This window comes from Ranitomeya imitator, chromosome 5 (genome assembly GCF_032444005.1).
Source record: "Ranitomeya imitator isolate aRanImi1 chromosome 5, aRanImi1.pri, whole genome shotgun sequence".
NCBI classification, from domain to species: Eukaryota; Metazoa; Chordata; class Amphibia; order Anura; family Dendrobatidae; genus Ranitomeya; species Ranitomeya imitator.
In genome coordinates, this window is record NC_091286.1 from 396,110,368 (window position 1) to 396,138,190 (window position 27,823).

General features: G+C 44.3%; 1 protein-coding gene across 3 annotated transcripts in view; it reads right to left on the minus strand.

The window, feature by feature from the left end:
* Positions 1-20,231, minus strand: part of MYOM2 (myomesin 2) — a 253,595-nt gene extending 233,364 nt beyond the window's left edge. For 2 of the 3 annotated variants that reach the window (XM_069726901.1, XM_069726900.1), the window contains exon 1: positions 20,140-20,224. The gene's annotated coding sequence lies outside the window, so the exon portion shown is untranslated. Of the gene's footprint in view, positions 1-20,139 lie in introns of all 3 variants that reach the window. The other variant, XR_011312429.1, reaches the window with a different exon arrangement.
* Between the last annotated feature and the right edge of the window lie 7,592 nt (positions 20,232-27,823).

Consider the following 27,823-nt stretch of genomic DNA (forward strand, 5'->3'; position numbering starts at 1 on the left):
TGACCCCATATTGGAAACTAGACCCCCCCAAGGAACTTATCTAGATGTGTTGTGAGAACTTTGAACCCCCAAGTGTTTCACTACAGTTTATAATGCAGAGCCGTGAAAATAAAAAATCCTTTTTTTCTACAAAAATTATTATTAGCCCCCAGTTTTATATTTTTCCAGGGGTAACAGTTGAAATTGAACCCCAAAAGTTGTTGTCCAATTTGTCCTGAGTATGCTGATACCCAATATTTGGGGGGAACCACCATTTGGGCGCATGGCAGAGCTCGGAAAGGAAGGAGCGTCATTTGGAATTACAGACGTAGATGGATTGGTCTGCAGGTGTCACGTTGCATTTGCAGAGCCCCTTATGTAACTAAACAGTATAAACCCCCACAAGTGACCAAATATTGGAAACTAGACCCCCCAAGGAACTTATCTAGATGTGATGTGAGAACTTTGAACCCCCAAGTGTTTCACTACAGTTTGTAACGCAGAGCCAGGAAAATAAAAAATCTTTTTTTTTCCCAAAAAATATTTTTTAGCCCCCGTTTTGTATTTTCCCAAGGGTAACAGGAGAAATTGGACCCCAAAAGTTGTTGTCCAATGTGTCCTGAGTACGCTGATACCCCATATGTTGGGGTAAACCCCTATTTGGGCACACGGGAGAGCTCGGAAGGGAAGGAGCACTGTTTTACTTTTTCAACGCAGAATTCGCTAGAATTGAGATTGGACATGATGTCGCGTTTGGAGAGCCCCTGATGTGCCTACACAGTGTAAACCCCCCAATTATAACTGAAACCCTAATCCAAACACACCCCTAACCCTAATCTCAATGGTAACCCTAACCACACCCCTATCCCTGACACACCCCTAACCCTAATCCCAACCCTATTCCCAACCATAAATGTAATCCAAACCCTAACCCTTACTTTAGCCCCAACCCTAACCCAACTTTAGCCCCAACCCTAACCCTAACTTTAGCCCCAACCCTAACTGTAGCCCTAACCCTAGCCCCAACCCTAACCCTAGCCCTAACCCTATCCCCAACCTTAACCCTAGCCCTAACCCTAGCCCTAACCCTAACCCTAGCCCTAACCCTAGCCCTAACCCTAGCCCTAACCCTAATCCTAGCCCTAACCCTAATGGGAAAATGGAAATAAATACATTTTTTAAATTTTTTTATTTTTGCCTTACTAAGGGGATGATGATGGGGGGGTTTGATTTACTATTTATAGTGGGTGTTTAAGCGGATTTTCAAGATTGGCAGCCGTCACACACTAAAAGACGCTTTTTATTGCAAAAAATATTTTTTTGCATTACCACATTTTGAGAGCTATAATTTTTCCATATTTTGGTCCACAGAGTCATGTGAGGTCTTGTTTTTTGTGGGACGAATTGACGATTTTATGACTAACATTTTCGGGCACGTGACATTTTTTGATCGCTTTTTATTCCGATTTTTGTGAGGCAGAATGGCCAAAAACCAGCTATTCATGAATTTCTTTGGGGTGGGGGGGGGGGGTCGTTTATACCGTTCTTTGTTTGGTAAAATGGATAAAGCAGTTTTATTCTTTGGGTCAGTATGATTACAGCGATACCTCATTTATATCATTTTTTATGTTTTGGCGCTTTTATACGATAAAAACTATTTTATAGAAAAAATAATTATTTTTGCATCGCTTTATTCTGAGGACTATAACTTTTTTATTTTTTCACTAATGATGCTATATGGCAGCTTGTTTTTTGCGGGACAAGATGCCGTTTTCAGCGGTACCATGTTTATTTATATCCGTCTTTTTGATCGCGTGTTATTCCACTTTTTGTTCGGCAGTATGATGATAAAGCGTTGTTTTTTGCTTTGCTTTTTTTATGGTGTTCACTGAAGAGGAAGGGGGACAGTTTTATAGGTCGGGTCGTTACGGACACGGCGATACTAAATATGTGTACTTTTATTGTTTTTTTTATTATTTAGTTAAAGGAATGTATTTATTGGAACAATATATTTTTTTTATTATTATTTATTTAGGTTTTTTTTTTTCACACGTGTAATTTTTTTTTTTAACTTTTTTTACTTTTCCCCAGGGGGGGGATCACATTATTTTAACAGATCGCTGATCTGACACTTTGCTGTGCACTGTGTCAGATCAGCGATCACACATGCACAGCAGTGAGGCTTACCAGCGCTTTCTCTGAGCAGGCATTGGTAAGACACCTCCCTGCAGGACCCGGATGCAGCCCCGTGACCATTTTGAATTTGGGCCTGCAGGGAGGAGGAGGTAAGAGACCCTCGCAGCAATGCGATCACATCGCCTTGCTCCGAAGGTCTCCGGGAAGCACGCAGGGAGCCCCCTCCCTGCGCGATGCTTCCCTATACCGTCGGAACGATGCGATCATGTTTGATCACAGTGTTCCAGGGGTTAATGTGCCGGGGGCGGTCCGTGACCGCTCCTGGCACATAGTGCCGGATGTCAGCTGCGATAGTCAGCTGACACCCGGCCGCGATCGGCTGCGCTCCCCCCGTGAGCGCGGCTGATCGCTCTGGATGTACTATTCCATCCTTGGGAAGTAGGGCCCACCCCACATGGACGGAATAGTACATCCAATGGTAGAAAGGGGTTAAAAAAACTAATGACACAGTCAACGTCGCTTTTTAATATTTTCCTTACCCTACTTTGAAGAGCCATAACTTTTTTGTTTTCCATTGAGATGAGGGCTTCTTGCTTATGAGACAAGTTGTAGTTTTGAATGCACTTTTAGGGTTGAGCGACCTTTACTTTTATAGGATCGGGTCGGGTTTCACGAAACCCGACTTTTTCAAAAGTTGGGTCGAGTGAAATCGGCCGATCCTATAAAAAAGTCGGGGTCGGGGTCGGACGAAACCCGAAACCCAATGCAGTGCATTGGGTTTCCATGGTTCCCAGGGTCTGAAGGAGCGGAAACTCTCCTTCAGGCCCTGCGATCCATATTTCACCTTCGGTGACGTCGCGGTGACGTCGCGGCTTGTGATTGGTCGCGCGAGCGGTCACATGGGCGGCCGCGCGGCCAATCACAAGCCGCGACGTCACCGCGAACGTCACCGCAAGGTCCTGGAAGGCTGTTTCTAAGGAAGGAAGGTTCCCGGTTGGTACCAGGGCGCGTCAGAGGGTAAGTATTGCGATATTTTTTATTTTAATTCTTTATTTTACACTTAAATCTGAATTCCGATACCAATTCCCGATATAAACATATCGGGAATCGGTATCGGAATTCCGATTCTAGATTCAAAAGATCGCCGACTTCATGGCCGACCCCACACAGGGGTCGGGTCGGGTTTCATGAAACCCGACTTTGCCAAAATTCGGCGACTTTTGAATATTTTCGACCCGTTTCGCTCAACCCTATGCACTTTACCAAATAGTTTACAGAAAAATGTGAAACAATAAATAAACTGATGAGAAATATAAAAAAAAAGCTATTTTATAATTTTGTAGGTTTTATTTTTAAGACACTTGCACTATTTCAATGCCGTGAAAAAAAATTCTGAGCTTTTCCTTGTGTCACCATTTTTCAAGATACATACCGAACCTTTTGTTTTCTTGTTCATGGAGCTTAATGAGGGATTGTTTTTTAGTACTAATCTGCAATTACTATTAGTACAATTTTGGGATACGTTAAACATTTTTATTACAGCTGATTTTCCCAGTCGTTGCTGCTATAAGTAGATGCCAGCTGTTTAACACAGCTGGCATGTGTGTTGTGTGGAGTAGACTCTGCTCTGCCTGCTCTATACATTCATCTAACGTCATTGAGGAATACATACAGATGCATCATGAAGTAATAATTGGCGAAATAAAAACAAGGATTCTTTCTTTTAACCCCTTACCGGCATCGGACGTACTATACCGTCCGATGCCGGCTCCCCTGCTTTGATGCAGGGCTCCGCGGTGAGCCCGCACCAAAGCCGGGACATGTCAGCTGTTTTGAACAGCTGACATGTGCCCGTAATAGGCGCGGGCAGAATCGCGATCTGCCCGCACCTATTAACTAGTTAAATGCCGCTGTCAAACGCAGACAGCGGCATTTAACTACCGCTTCCGGCCGGGCGGCCGGAAATGACATCATCGCCGACCCCCGTCACATGATTGGGGGTCGGCGATGCTTGTATATTGTAACCATAGAGGTCCTTGAGACCTCTATGGTTACTGATTGCCCGTCGCTGTGAGCGCCACCCTGTGGTCGGCGCTCACAGCACACGTGCAATTCTGCTACATAGCAGCGATCAGCAGATCGCTGCTATGTAGCAGAGCCGATCGGGTTGTGCCTGCTTCTAGCCTCTCATGGAGGCTATTGAAGCATGGCAAAAGTTAAAAAAAAAAGTTTAAAAAAATGTGAAAAAAATAAAAAAAACATAAAAGTTTAAATCACCCCCCTTTCGCCCCAATCAAAATAAATCAATAAAAAAAATATCAAATCTACGCATATTTGGTATCGCCGCGCTCAGAATCGCCCGATCTATCAAATAAAAAAAAAATTTAACCTGATCGCTAAACAGCGTAGCGGGAAAAAAACTCGAAACGCCAGAATTACGTTTTTTTGGTCGCCGCGACATTGCATTAAAATGCAATAACGGGCGATCAAAAGAACGTATCTGCACCGAAATGCTATCATTAAAAACGTCATCTCGGCACGCAAAAAATAAGCCCTCAACCGACCCCAGATTATGAAAAATGGAGACGCTACGACTATCGGAAAATGGCGCAATTTTTTTTTTTTTTTTAGCAAAGTTTGGAATTTTTTTTCACCACTTAGATAAAAAATAACCTAGTCATTTTTGGTGTCTATGAACTTGTAATGACCTGGAGAATCATAATGGCAGGTCATTTTTAGCATTTAGTGAACCTAGCAAAAAAGCCAAACAAAAAACCAATGTGGGATTGCACTTTTTTTGCAATTTCACCGCACTTGGAATTTTTTTCCCATTTTCTAGTACACGACATGCTAAAACCAATGATGTCGTTCAAAAGTACAACTCGTCCCGCAAAAAATAAGCCCTCACATGGCCAAATTGACGGAAAAATAAAAAAGTTATGGCTCTGGGAAGGAGGGGAGCGAAAAACGAACACGGAAAAACGAAAAATCCCCCGGTCATGAAGGGGTTAAAAAACAACAACATGCCTATCCATGGATTGTGGAATAATGTAAGGAGGTTGCTTTCCCTGCTCCTTACCTGGAACCACTTAGTCAGACAGCTGGGTTGTTCGGGGGAAGACTTTCTGCCCTGGACAGAAGGGACCGTGTGACTACTGGGGGCAGAGAGGAAGAGAGAGGGGTGTGGTCAGAAAAGAGCGTGAGAACAGAGCGTGCGGGACAGAGGGGACAGCGCACCAGAGAGAGAGCAGGCTGCAGTGCCGCGCTCCCCGAAAGAGAGTGCTCCCTGTGAGGGCACTGAGGCTGAGATACCAGCCGTAGTGAAGGCTGGATGTGAGAGTGTGGACTTGGAAGCCTCCGTAATCAAAGAAGACGTATCCCCTGACAGTGACCTGAGCGTGCAGCCCCGGTGACTGCACTGACAAACCAGGACCCCTGAGTGTGACAAAGTACACTGCTCAGTGTGTGTGTAGCATTGCTGCTGCAGAGAGAGACTGCCAGCCTAATACCCAGAGACTAACAAGCAGGGTGGCTGTGTTACTTCCTGCTTCCAGCTTCACTGGGAGAAAAGACTGAAAAGACTTAACCCCGAAGTCTACTATTCCCAGGAGACAGAGGAGAGACTTCAGGATCCTCAAGCGCTGCTGGTGACTGTACCCACGTTGGAATAAGGACCCTCCAGTCAGGACCACCCTGGACTGATAAGTTACAAGAACATTTGTTAACTGTTTCGATTCCGCTTATTTTTTTTACTGTTTGCTTTATCTCTATTAACCCTCTGTTTACTCCCTGCAAGGAGAATCTTACTCCTGTTAATAAATTCCCCTCAACAGTTGGTCTATCTGTTCCGTAGTGACATACCCAATCCTGCACTCTATTACACTTGGCGTAGTCAGCAGGATGTCACATGGTAGCATGGAAAGGGCAGACCAAGCAGTTGGGGGAGGCCCCAGGTCTAGCGTCTTCCTGGGAGCCATGTTAGTTAACCTGCCAAAACTCTCGGGGAGTGATGTCATGTTGTGGAGTTGGACGGAGCGCATCTGCAGCGCCCCAGAGATCTGGTCGTTGCAGTATGACACTCTGCCACTAAGGGGAGTGATGGTACGTCTGATGGCACTGAAGGAATTCTACTGACCAGGCATCACCAGCACACATTACACTTCACACTCCGGCCACTAGGGGGAGAAAAAGGCTTTATTTATTGGGCCACTCCTCACACTGGTAAAGCTAGGGGTTGGATAGGAAGTTAGTCAGAAGCTGACTGGGTTGGATTCAGGCAACATCCCGTGGCAGGGGGTGTTGCAGGGAGAAGACACAGGGGGGGTCCCTGTCGGGCGTGGGAACCTGGCAGGTGCCTAGCGAACATATCAAAACGTAACGGAACCGCGCCTGCACACCCTGCGGCGGTATCCTAAGAGAGAGACACGAAGGGAAGGATATTGTGGAACAGTGAGAAACGAGATCAAGCACAAAGGAGAACCAGTAGGAGTCGTGCCGTGAGACCGAGGCAACATCCTACTGAGGCGTGCAGCCGGTGGCCGGAACACCGCGGGAGTAACTGACTCTAGGCCTTACTTCAAACTCTGCAGGACAGTTAATTATAGGTTGGCTGTCTACCTTAAATTTCCTACGAAGACATAGGGGGCAACGCGTGGAGAGGGGCATCTCTAGGGTCCCGGAAGAGCTCCGAGCCTTCCCGTCATACGGGTGCATCCTAGCCATAGCATACTGGGGGACGAGAAACTAGTAACATCTGGAACAAGCAAGAGAGAATTAGAAAGAACGAACGAACGAGAACAGCAGTTGTGAGGACTATTCCGAATGCTCAGCAGGGTAGCACTACAACACACAGGCGCTAGTGGTAGGCACTGATTTCCACCTGCAAAGGGAACTCTGGAAGTGCACATCGGACCGGCCGGTCTCAGAAAGCCCTGTTAATCGTGCTCTGGATTGAGGATCCTGAAGTCTTCAGTAAAGAGGTAAAGAGACTGCAACCCTGTGTCCTCGTTATTGACTGCACCTCACACAATCACCATCCACCTTACTGGGAAGCGCTGGGGACATACTTCACCTGTGGGAAGGTATACCATCCAGCTGCCATTCCATCACCCCAGCGGACCCCACAGCAGCGTCGGTCACCCTGACCAAACACCACAGGTGGCGTTACGAAACATTGACAGACTCCTATCCCCTTTTACTGGACGCCCCTTAGTAGGGTCACGGAACCGGGTCTAACCAGAGAGGCCCGGTACCGAGAACACGTGGCCCTGTGTCTGGGGGCGCTCCACATCCGAGGGATGATGTAGATGCATCCTATGATGCCGGCTCCACAGGTGGAAACAGCTGTGATGGCCCTAGAGGGGGATGCACAGGACTCTGTTATGCTCAGCCCCTCCCCCCCCCCCCCAGGCGAGAGATACCCTGGACAAGGTATTACGAATACTTGAGACGCATGGGGACCCCACTGATGTAGGGGAGCTGCACATGCGACTGTTTTGCCGGGTACGAAGAGAGGGGGAGACCATGATGTAATATATGAATGCCCTGCAGGAGCTTCATACTGCTATCATACGGAAGGACGGCATAGGTGTGGGGGCAATTGACATTGTGCTGCGAGACCAACTGGTGACAGGCTTACGAGATGTGTTGATGAAACAGGCCCTGCGAGAGCGCATATGCGTAAAGCCAGATACGGCTTTCTCTGAGGTCAGGAGTGAGGCACGTATGTGCGAGCAAGAGAAAGGGGTGGTAGTGCCAGTGGGGGAGGTATGGAGCGGGGAGGTAACCGCCCCTCAATGGGTACAAGACTTGAAGAAGGAGGTTAAACGAGTCCATGAGGAAGTGGCTGAACATAAGAAGACCCCTGCTGCAGAGTACAGCCCTCCGTTGCAAGAAAGAGAGACCACCCCCCAGAGTGAGACTAGTGCCGCTCGGTGAAGAAGACTGCTGACATGCTGCAATTGTGGAGCGCCCAGTCAGAATGAAGAGGAGATGACATGGACCTGGGATTCTCGGTTGAAGATAAGAATCTGGGAAGAGATTGAGAGTCTGGGGAAAGCCCTGACTGCCGTTTTGGGGACCAGTGGCATACCCCGAGGTAACGTGCGGAAGCAGCCAGAAAGAGATAGTGGAGAGGTGCATAGCATGAAGAAAGCTTCAGTTGTGGTCCCAGAGTGTAACTTCATATCCTGGAGTGAAGAGCAACCGCAGATGAGAGATGTCTCCTGCCGAGGTCAACGATCCAGACTGACGTGCCCTCCTGACAGACACAGACGTGAGTGCTGGTCATGCAGAAGGGTTGGACACATGTCCAGAAATTGCCATACCCAAAAAGAGCTGTGGCAGAGATCCGCACACCCCTCTGAGGGTCCTGCTAACTGGAGGGAACATCTCCCCCGGAGAGAGTGGTACGGCAGGAAGAGAAGAGCCCTGTTATGACCTGGTGGTTAGGAGCACCCGGAATGACCTGATAGTTAAACCTCATACAGGACGAGCTCTGGGATGTGGGAGCTCTGCTGACCGCAAGCCCTAATCCTATCACACACACTAAAAATAGCCGTGGAGCGCTCCTGACGCTCCCTAGGCGCCTCGTCACAGCCTAAGATCTAGCTAGCCCCAGAGATAGAAAATAAAGCCTACCTTGCCTCAGAGAAATTCCCCAAAGGTAAAGGAAGCCCCCCACATATATTGACTGTGAGTAAAGATGGAAGTCACAAACGCAGAGATGAAACAGGTTTCAGCAAAGGGAGGCCAGACTTACTAAATAGACAGAGGATAGGAAAGGTAACTTTGCGATCAGCACAAAAACCTACAAAAGACCACGCAGAGTGTGCAAAAAAGACCTCCGCACCGACTCACGGTGCGGAGGGGCCACTCTGCATCCCAGAGCTTCCAGCTAGCAAGGCAAAATCATGATAACCAGCTGGACAAGAAAACAATGAACAAATAATGACTATCAGGAACTTAGGAGAAGGCAGGTCACCAGAGAGATCCAGAAGCGAACTGAACCAATGCAAAAACATTGACAGCTGGCATGGAGTAACGATCTGAGAGGAGTTAAATAGAGCAGCCAACCAAAGGATAACCCACGTCACCTGTGTAAGGAACCTCAGAAGCAGCAGCTTCACTCATAGCCACCAGAGGGAGCCCATAGACAGAACTCGCCAAAGTACCATTCACGACCACAGGAGGGAGTTTGACAACAGAATTCACAACAGAGCCCCACCTAGAGCAAGACAGTACCAAAATGTTGGATGTCCAGGAGAAGGGAAAAAGTGTTCCTGTGACGCTCGTTTTCATGGTCCTAGTCGATGAGAAGGAAGAACCACTGTTGTCACCCCCTGAGGTGAAGAGTGTGCTGGCTGTCAGCTCACAAGATCCTGATCGGACAGAGGAAATGGAACAGCTGTGTGAGACGGGGTGTGTGGCTGAGAAGCCCTGGGAAGTGATGCCCGCAGAGCCCAGCACAGATGATGAAGAGTCCGGCCTGCATGGTCTTAATCCATCGGATTCTAGTTTCGACAAGAATGCTCCTGTCAAACAGAGGAGGAGCAATGGAGAAGAATTACTTGTACTAAGCCCGCAGACTGAGGAGCCCAGGAAAGAAGTCCCTAAAGTTTCCGATAACGACAAGGAAAAGGACGAATTGTCTATGCAAGCATCTGCTAGCGGCAAAGCCAAAAAGAAGAAGAAAAAGAAGAAGATGATAGTGGATGCCGTTGGAAAATCTAAGGTGACAGCTCAAAATTCATCTGAGGAATTTTCCTCTATGGCTGCCGACGAGGTAGAGGAAGAATATCTCAACCTGACTGATGAACAACTCCTAGACCATTTAGTTTGGCAGTATGTGAAAAAAGAAAGGCAGAAGGAGATGTGAGAATTGCAGGTATCTGACTCCCCTCAAAAGAACAAAGAGAAGCAAGAAGAGTCCTCGCTCGTGGAATGGCGAGCTTCAAGAGAGGGGGAATGTAAGGAGGTTGCCTTCATGCTCCTTACCTGGAACCACTTAGTCAGACAGCTGGGTTGTTGGGGGGAAGACTTTCTGCCCTGGACAGAAAAAACCATGTGACTGCTGGGGGCAGAGAGGAAGAGAGAGGGGTGTGGTCAAAAAAGAGCGGGAGAGCAGAGCGCGCAGGACAGAGGGGACAGCGCACCAGAGAGAGAGCAGGCTGCAACGCCACGCTCCCCGAAAGAGAGTGCTCCCCGTGAGGGCACTGAGGCTGAGATACCAGCCGTAGTGAAGGCTGGATGTGAGAGTGTGGACTTGGAAGCCTCCGTGATCAGAGAAGACGTATCCCCTGACAGTGACCTGAGCACGCAACCCCGGTGACCGCACTGACAAGCCAGGACCCCTGAGTGTGACAAAGTAAACTGCTCAGTGTGTGTGTAGCATTGCTGCTGCAGAGAGAGACTGCCAGCCTAATACACAGAGACTCACACCAGAGTGGCTGTGTTACTTACTGCTTCCAGCTTCACTGGGAGGAAAGACTGCAAAGACTTAACCCCGGAGTCTCCAGTTCCCAGGAGACAGAGGAGAGACTTCAGGATCTTCAAGTGCTGCTGGTGACTGTACCCACGTTGGAATAAGGACCCTCCAGTCATGACCGCCCTGGACTGATAAGTTACAAGAACATTCGTTAACCGTTTCGATTCCGCTTAACTGTTTACTGTTGGCTTTATCTCTATTAACCCCCTCTTTACTCCCTGTGAAGAGAATCTTACTCCTTTTAATAAATTCTCCTCAACAGTTGGTTTGTCTGTTCCGTGGTGACATACTAAACCCTGCACTGTATTACACTTACAGCTCAGTTACCTTGAAGTAAATGGGCTACAATTCCACATACCGTATATACTCGAGTATAAGCCGAGATTTTCAGCCCAAATTTTTGGCTGAAAGTGCCTCTCTCGGCTTATACTCGAGTCACGGTAGCGGTGGGGTCGGCGGGTGGGGGGGTGAGGGCGCTGAGGCATACTTACCTAGTCCCAGCGATCCTCGCGCTGTCCCTGCCGTTCGACGGGCTTCTGTGCTGCAGCTTCCCCTCTTCAGCGGTCATGTGGGACCGCTCATTAGAAAAATGAATAGGCGGCTCCACCTCCCATAGGGGTGGAGCCGCCTATTGATTTCTCTAATCAGCGGTGCCGGTGACCGCTGATAGAGAAAGAATCTGCGGCACCGAAGACCGTGTGACAGGCAGAGGGAGCCGGACGTCGGGACCAGGTAAGTATGTAATATTCACCTGTCCGCGTTCCAGCCGCCGGGCGCCGCTCCATCTTCCCGGCGCCTCCATCTTCCCTGCGTCGTTCCGCTCTGAATGTTCAGGTCAGAGGGCGTGATGACGCATATAGTGTGCGCGGCGCCCTCTGCCTAATCAGTCTGAGCGGGGAGACGCCGGGACCGGACGCCGGGAGCTGCAAGCAAGAGAGGTGAGTATGGCTTTTTTTTTTTTATTGCAGCAGCAGCGGCCATGGCACAGATTTATGTGGAGCATCTATGGGGAATATGAACGCTGCAGAGCACTATATGGGGCACAGCCAAGGGGGAATATGGACAGTGCAGAGCACTGTATGGGGCACAGCCAAGGGGGAATATGAACGGTGCAGAGCACTGTATGGGGCACAGCCAAGGGGGAATATGAACGGTGCAGAGCACTGTATGGGGCACAGCCAAGGGGGAATATGAACGGTGCAGAGCACTGTATGGGGCACAGCCAAGGGGGAATATGAACGGTGCAGAGCACTATATGGGGCACAGCCAAGGGGGAATATGAACAGTGCAGAGCACTGTATGGGGCACAGCCAAGGGGGAATATGAACAGTGCAGAGCACTGTATGGGGCACAGCCAAGGGGGAATATGAACGGTGCAGAGCACTATATGGCACAGCTATGGGGAAATAATGATCTATTTTTGTTTTTGAAATTCACCGGTAAATGCTGCATTTCCACCCTAGGCTTATACTCGAGTCAATAGGTTTTCCCAGTTTTTTGTGGCAAAATTAGGGGGGTCGGCTTATACTCGGGTCGGCTTATACTCGAGTATATACGGTACATCCTGTGGACTGGCGTAGCACTTTTTTTTTAAGAAGGCAGACACATATTTCTAATCCTGGTCAATTAATGCAAAAAAAGTCCTAATGGTCTTTACATTTAAGCTATGTATGACTATACTTGATGTAAAGGATTGATGATTTCAGCATTTGAAGTGTTCAGAACAAGACAAGTCACGTACAGTGCTGACCTTTTTTTATCAGTTATTAAATAAAGAGCACATGCTCCATTGCTGCTCTATTAAAGCTTCTTCTCACGTTAGACAGAAATGGGGATGTTTGAGACCCTATTCTAGTAATTGTTGGAGTTCAAGAAATAGGGCCCCTTACAATCAGATGTTTATCATTTATAATGCCTTGAAAAAGGATTCATAGCCCATGAACTTTTCCATGTTTTTTCACATTACACCCATAAAATTAAATGTATTTTATTGGGATTTTATGTGACATACCAACACAAAGTAGGAAGTATTTGTGAAGTGTAAAGGGAATGATACGTGGTTTTCTAATCATTTCAAAAACATAAATCTGAAAACTGTAACGTGTATCTATATTCAGCCCTTTGTAGTTTGACACCCCTAAATAAAATCCTGACTGAGTGTCCAATTGCCCACAAAAGTCACATAATTAGTAAACTGAGTCCACCTGTGTATAATGTATTCTCAGTATAACTACAGCTGTTCTGTGAAGGTCTAAAGGTACCGTCACACTAAGCGACGCTGCAGCGATACCGACAACGATGCCGATCGCTGCAGCGTCGCTGTTTGGTTGCTGGAGAGCTATCACACAGACAGCTCTCCAGCGACCAACGATCCCGAGGTCCCCGAGTAACCAGGGTAAACATCGGGTTACTAAGCGCAGGGCTGCGCTTAGTAACCCGATGTTTACCCTGGTTACCAGCGTAAAAGTAAAAAAAAAAACACTACATACTTACCTTCCGCTGTCTGTCCTCCGGCGCTGTGCTCTCCTCTGCACTGTGTAGGCACAGCTGCCGGAAAGCACAGCGGTGACGTCACCGCTGTGCTCTGCTTTCTGGCTGGCCGGCGCTCACAGTGCAGACTGCAGAGAAGCACAGCGCCGGGGACAGACAGCGGAAGGTAAGTATGTAGTGTTTTTTTTTTTTACTTTTACGCTGGTAACCAGGGTAAACATCGGGTTACTAAGCGCGGCCCTGCGCTTAGTAACCCGATATTTACCCTGGTTACCAGTGAAGACATCGCTGGATCGGTGTCACACACGCCGATCCAGCGATGTCTGCAGGGAGTCCAGCGACGAAATAAAGTTCTGGACTTTCCTCAGCGACCAACGATCTCCCAGCAGGGGCCTGATCGTTGGTCGCTGTCACACAGAACGATTTCCTTAACGATATCATTGCTACGTCACAAAAAGCAACGATATCGTTAACGATATCGTTATGTGTGAAGGTACCTTTACATCCCAAACAAGGAGAGCACTAATTAGAAGAGCAGCCAAGAGATCCATTGTCACTCTGCTGGAGCTGCAGAGATCCACTGCTAAAGTGGGGAATCTGTCCACAAGACAACTATTAGTTGTATACTACACAAATCTGGCATTTATGGAGGAATGGCAAAAAGAAATCCATTTTTGAAAGCAAGCCATAAGAAATCCCTTTTGCAGTTTGAAGAAATCATGTAGGGGCCACAGCTAGCATGTGGAAGAAGGTGTTCTGGACTGATGAGACCAAAGCAGAACACTTGGGGCTGACTGCAAAACTCCTGAATACACCATCCTCACCATCAAACGTAGTGATAGCATCATGGGAAGATGGATGGAGCTAAATACAGAGCGATCCTGTATAAAAAAAAAGAAGAGAGTCTGCAAAAGATTTGAGATTGGGGCACAGGTTCACCTTCCAGCAGGACAAGGATGGTTTAGATCAAAGCATATCCATGTGTGTGTGTGAATGGCTCAGTCAAAGTCCAGACCTAAATCCCATTGAGAATCCATGGCAAGACATGAAAATTTCTGTTCACAGATGCTCAGTATCAGACCTCACTAAGCTAAAGCTAGGTCGCAAAGAAGAGGGGACAAAATATTCAGCCTCTAGATCTGCAAACCTGGTATAGACATAACCCAAAAGACATGCATCTGCAATTGCAGCCAAAAGTGGATCTACAAAGTATTAACTCAGGGGGATGAATATAAATGCACGTCACAATTAAAAGATTTATAAGTTTAAAATAATGAGAAAGCCATGTATCATTTTCTTTACATTGCACAAATACCATATTTTGGACTATAAGACGCACTGGACCATAAGACGGAACTAGGTTTTAGAGGAGGACAATAGCAAAAAATATTGAAGCAAAAAATGTGGTCATGATGGGGGGGGGGGTCTGCTGCTGACACTGTTATAGGGATAATATCCCCCAATTCTATACCAATATACCCCATCCTGGTATATATATGTCAGGTATCTATGCCCCCCAGTCCAGTTATACATGGCCCCCATCCAGGTATACATGGCTTCCTATCCAAATATACATGGCCCCCCATCTAGGTATACATGGCCACCATACAGGTGTACATGGCCCCATCTTGGCATACATGGCCTCCCATCCTGGTATACATGGCCCCCTTCCTGGTATACATGACCCAATCTCCAGGTTACATGGCACCCCATTCTAATATACATGCCCCCTCCTTTGCCTAAAGTCACACAGCATTGAGGCTGTCTGTCAAGCAGGAGGATGCAGCTCTGGGTATGAAATAGAGCTGGAGTGACAGAGGTTTTCAGATCTTCAGTCTCATTTCACCATCAATTCAAATGCTGATTTCTCAGTAACTTAGGAACAGACTGACCATGTAAAGTTATTGCTGGACTTGTCCTTGAAAGAGCTAGATAGTTTTGGGGGGTGAAATCCTGCTGACAAATTCTCTTTGAATTCATAAATGGAGAGTACACCATGTATGATGATGTTCATCAACCAAGCAAATTTTTTTTTTGGCACTATTTTTTGCATCATGTGCATGTTAGTCTGACAGCTAAGTGACAAATTACAATGATACCAATGAAGCAGTGCTGATCTGTCTTCCTAAAGCTAACAAATGTCTGCCATGTGCAAGACACTGTCATCTGCATCTCATGATTAAGCAACCAGGTGATAATAATATGTAAAAATAACTTTTCACACTAACTCAGCTTCAATGAAAAGTCTAATATTACAACTTCAAAAAATGAACACAGGAATAAAGCTTAGAAAAATAAATAAAAAAACTCTGCTCATAACATTTCAATGGGTTTTAAATATCAAAATGTTTGCAGTCTGCAGGCTTCGCAGAGAAAATTTGAGTCTTTTATGAGCTCATGACAGACGCTATTTATGCGAAATCAATCTACTTAATTATTTTAAAATTTAAATTAAAAAATGCAATCCTCCGGAAAACAGGACATCTGAGATGTAGCTGGTGACCAACTTTGTGCCATCATCAATTTTGTATTCCACTGATAAATCATTGGCATTGACATCCAGAAGGTGATTTCTGAAGTGGTAAGGGGCTATATTTAGCTGTGAAATACCTGATATGTCTGTGAAGACCCATCTCCAAAATGATCTTACACTGTTATAGTCATGCACCACATAGTATACATAATGTATATCTCATAAGTGTGAAATAGGAAGTAGAATATTTTATTACTGGTTTACTAGGTGTTAATTATCAATCATTATTTTCTACAAGTGCTAAGATGATTTCCATATATTGATTCATGACCACAATAGTGCCACATGCACATACACTATACAATGGCACATAGTACCAACAGGTGTGTATTAGACAGCTATTAACAATGTGCTTTCCATAGTATCCAAGAAGTATCATTTCTCCTTGCAGAGATTGACATGCTAAGCATGACGAGATGAGGAGACTTAAAGACGCAATGCTCCATTGGAAAATATGCGAATTATGCAAATTGCCTCTTCAGAGAGGAAGATCTAGTGCTGCCTATTGGAAGGTAGCAATCCTACAAGTCAATGTCAACCCTTTAACGAGCCTTGTCACATGACTTAGGATAATAGCCAAACCAGAATCTCAATTTGCAGACACTGTGTTTCGGGGTACTGCCAGTACCCCAAAACACAGTGCCTGCAAATTGAGATTCTGGTTTGGCTATTATCTTAAGTCATGTGACAAGGCTCATTAAAGGGTTGACATTGACTTGTAGGATTGCTATCTTCCAATAGGTGGCACTAGAGTTCTAGTCCATAGTATAGCATACCAGAAATTTGCTCTATTGGATTCTCTAAAGCTTATGAACAATGCTTTGTGAATCAGTACCATAGAGATATGTAATATACTCCTGAATTAGAGTCTATGCCAACCCCCTTTAAGTTGTCAGGTATTGACTTTTTAAGTCTGGAAATGTTGTAAAATAACAAAGGCATCAGTACCAACCCATCAGTGATCCAGAGCTGACCCTCCTGCTGCACTATGGTTTTGTTTGGCTGCAGCGGTCACATGCCAACCGCATGTAAACAATACCAGAAAAGTGCAGGAGGGTCAACTCCGGATTCTTGAGTGAGAGAATGGGTTAGTACTGATGCATTTGCTTTTCTACAATATTGGCAACCAACACTATTTAACTTTGTATATTTTGGGTAACCCATTTAAATTTGTAGGACAGCTGATGGCCACAGCCTCCTACATTAAACCTTATCTTTTTTTTGAGAGGGACAAGAATGGCATAAAAAGAAAAAAAGTGACATTTTTAAACTTGACAAAAATGCACCAAAATGTGCAACTTTTATATCTGCCATAAATCTGGCACAGTTGCTTAATAATTATTTCTCAATATGTTCAAGTGAGCTTACAATAATATGAAAGCAACCAGAGAAGGCCGTGTACTTAAGTTACATTATTGATAATCTGAACTATATGAGAATTAACTGTATGCATGCTTTGTTCCTGTCAAGCATTCAGATGCCTTATAGATTTACAGTATTTGTGCCAAGATGATATCTTTATGTATAAGGAAAGCCTGCCTAGAGAGAAACTTGCAGTGATGCAGATCACAAGTGGTCAGGCTATGAAAAAGCTCTAGCTCTCTTTATATTGACCAAGATCATGATTCATTTCAGAATGTATCTTTTATTATGACCTAAACAGCAAACATAAGAACAACTAAAGCAAAACAGATAAAGAGAGAGTAATAAGCGTACGGATAAGTAGATACTAATAATAATCTAGCTAAATAATAATCTCTGTATACAGCTTGGGCATTGTACTGAACATTCGGAATGTATACGTGCTAGATTAATAAAAACCAAAATAATTTTCTGCTGTGGAGCCTCTTCCACCAGGACCATGTGTCAGACATGATAATATCCGAGCAGCGTCCACAGCTGTTCCAAACATTCAGCACTGTTACTAAGACTTCCATCTACAGAACCGCTTACAGCAAATCCCTCTCCATCCAAGAGACTGACTTAAGCATGCACTGCTAAGCTTGCTAGGGAGGTTTGTGCATTGCCATTCCACTATAAAACTAAACCATAGCCCAGAAATCGAGCCGTGTCGGGCCATAAAACCAATACAGGAAGAACAAATGTTAGCAGTATACATGACATCTGTGGCAACCTGAGAGCAAATCACGAACTGGACTCAGCTGAACCTGCGTCTTTCTTCAGCTTATGTAACTATAGTCAGACAATCATTGTTACCTAGTATTGGGTTTATACATTTATATGTTTAGAAAACATTGTTTATTTCAGTAGCTATTAAACAAAATGCTTGCTTAAAGCGTCTTGAAAAAAAGCATGAATTTGGTTACAATTAATTACAATGGCAGCTTTATCGTCTCGTGTCATTTTATTAGTTTGGAGAATCTTTCTAAATATAGAAAACTTTATGGATGATTGTGTCTGGCCAGCTTACTCATGACATGTCTCCAGCCTAAAATGTCACCGCATTTCCTTATGTCACTGATATCAGCTGGTTTGGAAATCAACACTGAGGTTCTGTTACGGTCTCCTCTGACGTCGAAGAGAAAAAGTTCTGCAACATTTTCCAATCTGCTTTTCATTTCAGATCATCAATAATGAAATTCAAAATCATGAAATTTATTTTGGCTTATTATTAATGTTGACCGCTATGACAATTTCCCATAAGAAGTCCATATTATATCATGTGTTATGCATATTAGAGTTGAGCAAAAAGTTTTACATGTCCCTGGTGCAGCAGCTACATTGGTAGTCCTTGGCTATCGGACCAGAGTCCTGAAAACCTCCTCTTTCCTACCGGCATCCACAGTGCACCTTTCAATCAGCAGGTCCAGGGTTCTCATTTGTGTTTCACGCTGGCAGGTAAGACGGTATTTGCAGGGCTCTGGCATGGTCGTGTACAACCAATGTGACCACTGGCGGACAGAGAAGGACCGCTGTGCAACAACAATATATGGGCCCTTTGTAGTCTAATAGCTCATCATAATGCACAATTCCACCTTTTCCAAGTGGAAGTCGGCCCCCTTACCTCTTGGGCCCCACCAATGATATATCCGCCCGTGGATATGACCACTGAATAAGGCTCCTGCTAATTGTTCTCCTCTCGACCCCAATTTTACACAAGTAGCTCTAATTATAAAACCAGGAAAAAGAAACTGGGGTCAGGAAAATGTTTTAGAAAAACTCTCTAAACAGTGCCACACCTTTCATCTGGCTGTGTGTGGTATTGCAGCTCAGTTCAGGAAGTTGAAATGGAGATGTGTGTCCGTGTTTTTGGAATGAAGTAGCCATCTTTTTATAAGCTTAAACATGATTTATATCACAAAATTATATCCCTAACCCATAGAGAATCCGTGACACACAAATCATGAGGTGGTTGAGGATAATGTAATTTTGCGATAATATGTGATATTTTATGTTATGCACACTGTCCCTATTGAGATTTTTCCGCCATTCCACCCTCTTCAGTCCATGTTTCATATGAAATGAAGGCATCCTGCTTATGAAGCGCCAGAATAGGTGGAGAACCTGTCTTATTGTGTCATGAAAACTTAGATTTGAGACAGAATAGGCTAAATTAGGCTAAATATCCTTCATTGTCCTTATACTGATACACTATATGTGGACAATTCTAGTGTAATTACACAGAACCTCAATGAATACATGTGTATAAGTTGCATTTAGTAATATAGATATCCTAATCCACATGGCAATGTATAGTAAGGTAGCCTAAACACGGCCAGTGCCTTATATAAGACTTATACTATCTATAGTCCGCTGATAGACCTATACAGGTGAGCTACCGCCTCACCAACACCGGAGCTCCTGCAACCCTCAACCTACTGTCTCCATCCCCATAATCCTGTAGAATGTAAGCCCGCAAGGGCAGGGTCCTCGCCCCTCTGTATCAGTCCATCATTGTTAGTTTGTTTACTGTATGTGATATTTGTAACTTGTATGTAACCCCTTCTCATGTACGGCACCATGGAATCAATGGTGCTATATAAATAAATAATAATAATAATAATAATAATACATAGTTAGACAATGAGTAATGAAAATCTATAAGAGCCCGAATTGCCACTCACACACATGTACAAGCTACAGCATTGTCTACCTTCCAGGTTTATTTGGCTCCAGAACTGCTATATTCAACAAATCACAATGGGTTTATTGTTAAGCTTGTGAAATGTCAGAATACATACTCTGAATGCATGTCATTGCCCTAAACCCAGTGAGCAAGCTATTGCCATGTAATGCCTCTAATGCCACTTTGGATGGACGCTTTATTAGCTCTCTGGCTAGGAGTCAAACCAGTGAAGTACAAGAATTTATACTGTTCCCCTCCTAAAATATGTAACAGCACACAATCAAGCATGAACCCAACAGAACTTGACCTTGCATGTTATTTTCTCTTATTCCTACCTAAGTGTATCAATTCCTTACTATGAATGTATACGTAATATAAATAGGTCCCATTATTATATAATATAGCTATAATAAATGAATAACTCCTTACCAGTTATAAGAGGAGAACTTAAACCTTCCCAGTAGAGTAGAGCAGGATCTGTGTTAACTTGTAACCAGACTCAGAGTGATGAAAACAAAAATAATATCTATCTGTGAAGGAATGCTGCAGCCCTTCCATCCCATGTATGGCAAGCCATGGGCTATATATAGCAGGCATGGAGTAGGGCTACCACAGTTTTAGGTCACCCTGACAGAGTATATCTTCACTCTAACACTAAACAGATTATTTCTCATTTTACACATTGCCTGATTTTGTTTTTCTCACTATTACAGACTAGTTGTAAAATATAATGTAATCTGCTGTGCTGTGTCAGGTTTACAGTAATCTAGCATTTCTAATGTAGGTTATCGCTTTATTTACTAACTAGATGGAGGCCGATGCGATACGGGAGGGCGGTAATGTCACGATGGGGGCAGGCTTTGCAGGGTTGAGAATCTCTCCCCACATGTGCTCACCCACCTATCCACTCTCTTTTCCCCATGTGCTGACTTCTCCCGTCTGTGCTCTCTTCTTTGACCTGTCTACCCCATGTGTTATCCCCCTTGTCTGATGTCTCTCTCCTTCCTGTGCTGTGTTCTCCCCTCAAAGACAATACTGACATTACAGAAGGAGATCGCAGAAGATACATTTTGTGAGGTAAAATACTGTTTAGAAACAGTCAGTGAAATATTTTACCTCACTAAATGTATCCTCTGCGATCCCCTGCTGTAATGTTAGTATTGTCGTTTGCTTCCTCCCCTGCCCAGGAGATGTGATATGCTCCATACACGGTCAGACACAGTCAATTTTTAAAATGAACTTTCGTTTGTGGGAAAACCCCTTTAATGTGATCGGCTTCCTCTGCCTGTAGACACTTCGTGCATTTGCCGCCAGGACCAGCCGAATGATTCACTGCACCTGCGCAGGCGCAGTAAATCAGACCGCCACCATCTTTGTGCAGACAGATAGCGGCGGTCACATTAAAACTGCGCTTGCTCTCCTCCTGTACAAAGATGGCGGCGGTCAGTAAATCATTCGGCTGATCCCGGTGGCGGCGTGTTCACGATGGTGTTCTGCTGGTGGTACCGCACAAGAAGCTGCATACGGCGTATACAGTTTGTGTGTGGGTGAGTGTGTGGTGCATACGGCGTATACAGTGTGTGTGTTTGTGTGTGTGTGTGTGTGTGTGTGTGGTGCGTACGGCATATACAGTGTGTGTGTGTGTGTGTGTGTGGTGCGTACGGCATATACAGTGCGTGTGTGTGGTGTGACGGTGTTCCACTGGTGGTACCACACAAGAGGCTGGCACCACCAGCAGTTTCCATATTGAGACACCCATCACTTGTGTGTCCCAATATAGAGGTCGGTGAACTTCCACCGCTTGGAATTCCGGGATCCGGACACATCTAGATGAAACAGGATGTGAAGACATTACAAGGTAAGTATGTATATATAGATGTTATCTGCTTTCTACTTATCAACCTATCTATCATCACCATCTTTCTATCTATTATCTATAAATCTATCTATACAGGTCAGGGCTCTGGCTGGGCCAGTCAAGAATGGTCACAGAGTTGTTCTGAACCCACTCCTTTGTTATTTTAGCTGTGTGCTTAGGGTCATTGTCTTGTTGGAAGGTGAACCTTCTGCCAAGTCTCATGGGCTGCTGGGCTCTCACGGGTGCCCGCTCATGAAGATAATGAATATTCACCCCTCTCCACTTCTATAGGCATGGAGAGAGGTGAATATTCATTACCTTAATGAGCGGGGACACATGATCGCCCAGAAGACGGAATGAGATAATGAAATCGCGCACAGGTGGGGGTTTTTGTATGCTTTTCTCATGGGGGCGATACATACAAGGAAGGGGATGAGGAACCATGCAGAGAAGGATGAGGATGAGGAACCATGCAGACAAGGATGGGAATAAGAAGCCACGCAGACAAGGATGGGAAGAAGGAGGCATGCGGACAAGGATGGGGATGAGGAACCATGCATACCAGAAAAGGGATTAGGGGAGAATGCATACCCGGCTTATTCTCGAGTCAATAAGTTTTCCCAGTTTTTGAGGCAAAATTAGATGCCTCGGCTTATACTCAGGTCGACTTATACACGAGTATATATGGTATATATATATATTTGCCTAAAATACAAAGGGAATGTTTCATCTTTAACTTTAGGCCTTTTAGAGATCATTTCATCTGCAATTTGCTTAACTGTTCATAATAACAATAATTATGATGACTATGGGCGCACAAACTTTTACATGCCACTGTATAATTCTATCAATATATCTATCTGTATTATCTATCCACCTCTGTTTTATCTTCATATCAATCAATGATAAGTACTGTCTATAAATATATTTATCTCTCTATGTCTATTTATTATCTATAAATATATTTGTGTATTATCTATCTGTATCTATATCTGTCTATAGCTATCATCTCCCTGTCTTCTCAATATGTAATCCCCTCTGGGTCCATAAAATTATCTGGAATACGCAGCAATTATTTGCTTTGGATATTTTGGATTAAGTGCATACCTCTGGGCATTACCAACTAAGACTATTAATATACATTAAAGTGATTGTTAATGAAACCTTATAAACATTTGTTCTTTTTAATTAAGCATTACGGCTCATTCAATAATGGAAATAACATAAAAAGGGTGGTATAATTATTCTAAAAGACCATTTGTTAAGAGTAAGATAGGATATATGACTGTGACATCCCATTTACAGTTATGTAGATTGCTAATGTCCATTTCATTAAATAGTACACTGTAAACAGGTGACCTTGGAGACACATTGCTTTTCACATGGTTGTTTCTATACTCTCGAGTCACACTAACTCAGTTCAAAAGAGTGATAAGTTGTCATCCTGTATAGCTTATTATGAAGTTGTGACATGGTTGAGACATGGTTAGATGAAAGCTATGACTGGGCAGTTAACTTACAGGGTTACAGTCTGTTTAGAAAGGATCGTAAAAATCGGAGAGGAGGAGGGGTTTGTCTCTATGTAAAGTCTTGTCTAAAGTCCACTTTAAGGGAGGATATTAGCGAAGGGAATGAGGATGTCGAGTCCATATGGGTTGAAATTCATGGAGGGAAAAATGGTAACAAAATTCTCATTGGGGTCTGTTACAAACCCCCAAATATAACAGAAAGCATGGAAAGTCTACTTCTAAAGCAGATAGATGAAGCTGCAACCCATAATGAGGTCCTGGTTATGGGGGACTTTAACTACCCGGATATTAACTGGGAAACAGAAACCTGTGAAACCCATAAAGGCAACAGGTTTCTGCTAATAACCAAGAAAAATTATCTTTCACAATTGGTGCAGAATCCAACCAGAGGAGCAGCACTTTTAGACCTAATACTATCTAATAGACCTGACAGAATAACAAATCTGCAGGTGGTTGGGCATTTAGGAAATAGCGACCACAATATTGTGCAGTTTCACCTGTCTTTCACTAGGGGGACTTGTCAGGGAGTCACAAAAACATTGAACTTTAGGAAGGCAAAGTTTGAACAGCTTAGAGATGCCCTTAATCTGGTAGACTGGGACAATATCCTCAGAAATGAGAATACAGATAATAAATGGGAAATGTTTAAGAACATCCTAAATAGGCAGTGTAAGCGGTTTATACCTTGTGGGAATAAAAGGACTAGAAATAGGAAAAACCCAATGTGGCTAAACAAAGAAGTAAGACAGGCAATTAACAGTAAAAAGAAAGCATTTGCACTACTAAAGCAGGATGGCACCATTGAAGCTCTAAAAAACTATAGGGAGAAAAATACTTTATCTAAAAAACTAATTAAAGCTGCCAAAAAGGAAACAGAGAAGCACATTGCTAAGGAGAGTAAAACTAATCCCAAACTGTTCTTCAACTATATCAATAGTAAAAGAATAAAAACTGAAAATGTAGGCCCCTTAAAAAATAGTGAGGAAAGAATGGTTGTAGATGACGAGGAAAAAGCTAACATATTAAACACCTTCTTCTCCACGGTATTCACGGTGGAAAATGAAATGCTAGGTGAAATCCCAAGAAACAATGAAAACCCTATATTAAGGGTCACCAATCTAACCCAAGAAGAGGTGCGAAACCGGCTAAATAAGATTAAAATAGATAAATCTCCGGGTCCGGATGGCATACACCCACGAGTACTAAGAGAACTAAGTAATGTAATAGATAAACCATTATTTCTTATTTTTAGTGACTCTATAGCGACAGGGTCTGTTCCGCAGGACTGGCGCATAGCAAATGTGGTGCCAATATTCAAAAAGGGCTCTAAAAGTGAACCTGGAAATTATAGGCCAGTAAGTCTAACCTCTATTGTTGGTAAAATATTTGAAGGGTTTCTGAGGGATGTTATTCTGGATTATCTCAATGAGAATAACTGTTTAACTCCATATCAGCATGGGTTTATGAGAAATCGCTCCTGTCAAACCAATCTAATCAGTTTTTATGAAGAGGTAAGCTATAGACTGGACCACGGTGAGTCATTGGACGTGGTATATCTCGATTTTTCCAAAGCGTTTGATACCGTGCCGCACAAGAGGTTGGTACACAAAATGAGAATGCTTGGTCTGGGGGAAAATGTGTGTAAATGGGTTAGTAACTGGCTTAGTGATAGAAAGCAGAGGGTGGTTATAAATGGTATAGTCTCTAACTGGGTCGCTGTGACCAGTGGGGTACCGCAGGGGTCAGTATTGGGACCTGTTCTCTTCAACATATTCATTAATGATCTGGTAGAAGGTTTACACAGTAAAATATCGATATTTGCAGATGATACAAAACTATGTAAAGCAGTTAATACAAGAGAAGATAGTATTCTGCTACAGATGGATCTGGATAAGTTGGAAACTTGGGCTGAAAGGTGGCAGATGAGGTTTAACAATGATAAATGTAAGGTTATACACATGGGAAGAGGGAATCAATATCACCATTACACACTGAACGGGAAACCACTGGGTAAATCTGACAGGGAGAAGGACTTGGGGATCCTAGTTAATGATAAACTTACCTGGAGCAGCCAGTGCCAGGCAGCAGCTGCCAAGGCAAACAGGATCATGGGGTGCATTAAAAGAGGTCTGGATACACATGATGAGAGCATTATACTGCCTCTGTACAAATCCCTAGTTAGACCGCACATGGAGTACTGTGTCCAGTTTTGGGCACCGGTGCTCAGGAAGGATATAATGGAACTAGAGAGAGTACAAAGGAGGGCAACAAAATTAATAAAGGGGATGGGAGAACTACAATACCCAGATAGATTAGCGAAATTAGGATTATTTAGTCTAGAAAAAAGACGACTGAGGGGCGATCTAATAACCATGTATAAGTATATAAGGGGACAATACAAATATCTCGCTGAGGATCTGTTTATACCAAGGAAGGTGACAGGCACAAGGGGGCATTCTTTGCGTCTGGAGGAGAGAAGGTTTTTCCACCAACATAGAAGAGGATTCTTTACTGTTAGGGCAGTGAGAATCTGGAATTGCTTGCCTGAGGAGGTGGTGATGGCGAACTCAGTCGAGGGGTTCAAGAGAGGCCTGGATGTCTTCCTGGAGCAGAACAATATTGTATCATACAATTATTAGGTTCTGTAGAAGGACGTAGATCTGGGTATTTATTATGATGGAATATAGGCTGAACTGGATGGACAAATGTCTTTTTTCGGCCTTACTAACTATGTTACTATGTTACTATGTTACTATATATTAGTAACGTATAGTGTTGAGCATTCCGATACCGCAAGTATCGGGTATCGGCCGATATTTGCGGTATCGGAATTCCGATACCGAGATCCGATACTTTTGTGGTATCGGGTATCGGTATCGGATACATAGAGATGTGTAAAATAAAGAATTAAAATAAAAAATATTGATATATTTACCTCTCCGGCGGCCCCTGGTGAGTCCGCGGGTAACCGGCAGGCTTCGTTGTTCAAAATCAGCGCTTTTAGGACCTGAGAAACACGTCCCGGCTTCTGATTGGTCGCGGGCCGCCCATGTGACCGCCACGCGACCAATCACAAGCCGCGACGTCACCGCAAGCTATTAGCGCGCTCATTTTTGAAAAATGAGCGCGTTAATGACTTTCAAAGACGTTGCGGCTTGTGATTGGTCGCGGCCACGCGACCAATCACAAGCCGCGACGTCACCGCAAGCTATTAGCGCGCTCATTTTTGAAAATGAGCGCGTTAATGGCTTTCAAAGACGTAGCGGGTTGTGATTGGTCGCGGCCGCGACCAATCACAAGCCGCGACGTCACCGCAAGCTATTGACGCGCTCATTTTTAAAAATGAGCGCGTTAATGGCTTTGAAAGACATAGCGGCTTGTGATTGGTCGCGTGGCCGCGACCAATCACAAGCCGCTACGTCTTTGAAAGTCATTAACGCGCTCATTTTTCAAAAATGAGCGCGCTAATAGCTTGCGGTGACGTCGCGGCTTGTGATTGGTCGCGGCCACGCGACCAATCACAAGCCGCTATGTCTTTCAAAGCCATTAACGCGCTCATTTTTAAAAATGAGCGCGTCAATAGCTTGCGGTGACGTCGCGGCTTGTGATTGGTCGCGGCCACGCGACCAATCACAAGCCGCTATGTCTTTCAAAGCCATTAACGCGCTCATTTTTAAAAATGAGCGCGTCAATAACTTGCGGTGACGTCGCGGCTTGTGATTGGTCGCGGCCGCGACCAATCACAACCCGCTACGTCTTTGAAAGCCATTAACGCGCTCATTTTTAAAAATGAGCGCGCTAATAGCTTGCGGTGACGTCGCGGCTTGTGATTGGTCGCATGGCGGTCACATGGGCGGCCCGCGACCAATCAGAAGCCGGGACGTGTTTCTCAGGTCCTAAAAGCGCTGATTTTGAACAAAGAAGCCTGCCGGTTACCCGCGCTGAGTTCAGGGGCCGCCGGAGAGGTAAATATATCAATATTTTTTATTTTTATTCTTTATTTTACACCTCCCTATGGATCCCAGGGCCTGAAGGAGAGTTTCCTCTCCTTCAGACCCTGGGAACCATGAGAATACCTTCCGATACTTGATGTCCCATTGACTTGTATTGGTATCGGATATCGGTATCGGCGATATCCGATATTTTTCGGGTATCGGCCGATACTATCCGATACCGATACTTTCAAGTATCGGACGGTATCGCTCAACACTAGTAACGTACCAAATATGCAACTGTGGAAAAGTCGTTGCCCAATGCCAGATACACTATGTTATTTCATTATTTTATTATTACACTGAATTCTTTTTGTTCTTTGTCCTGGATGTACACATGTACACAGAACTTTTTTTAACCCTCTTACCCCCAAGGGTGGTTTGCACGTTAATGACCGGGACAATTTTTACAATTCTGACCACTGTCCCTTTATGAGGTTATAACTCTGGAATGATTCAAAGGATCCTGGTGATTCTGACATTGTTTTCTCGTGACATATTGTACTTCATGACAGTAGTAAAAAAATTTAAAAGTTTGCAATTTTCCAACTTTTAATTTTCATGCCCTAAAATCACACAGATATATGTCACACAAAATACATAATATGTAACATTTCCCACATGTCTACTTTACATCAGCACAATTTTGGAACCAAATTTTTTTTTTGTTAGGGAGTTATAAGGGTTATAATTTGACCAGCGATTTCTCATTTTTACGACAAAATTTTTTTTTA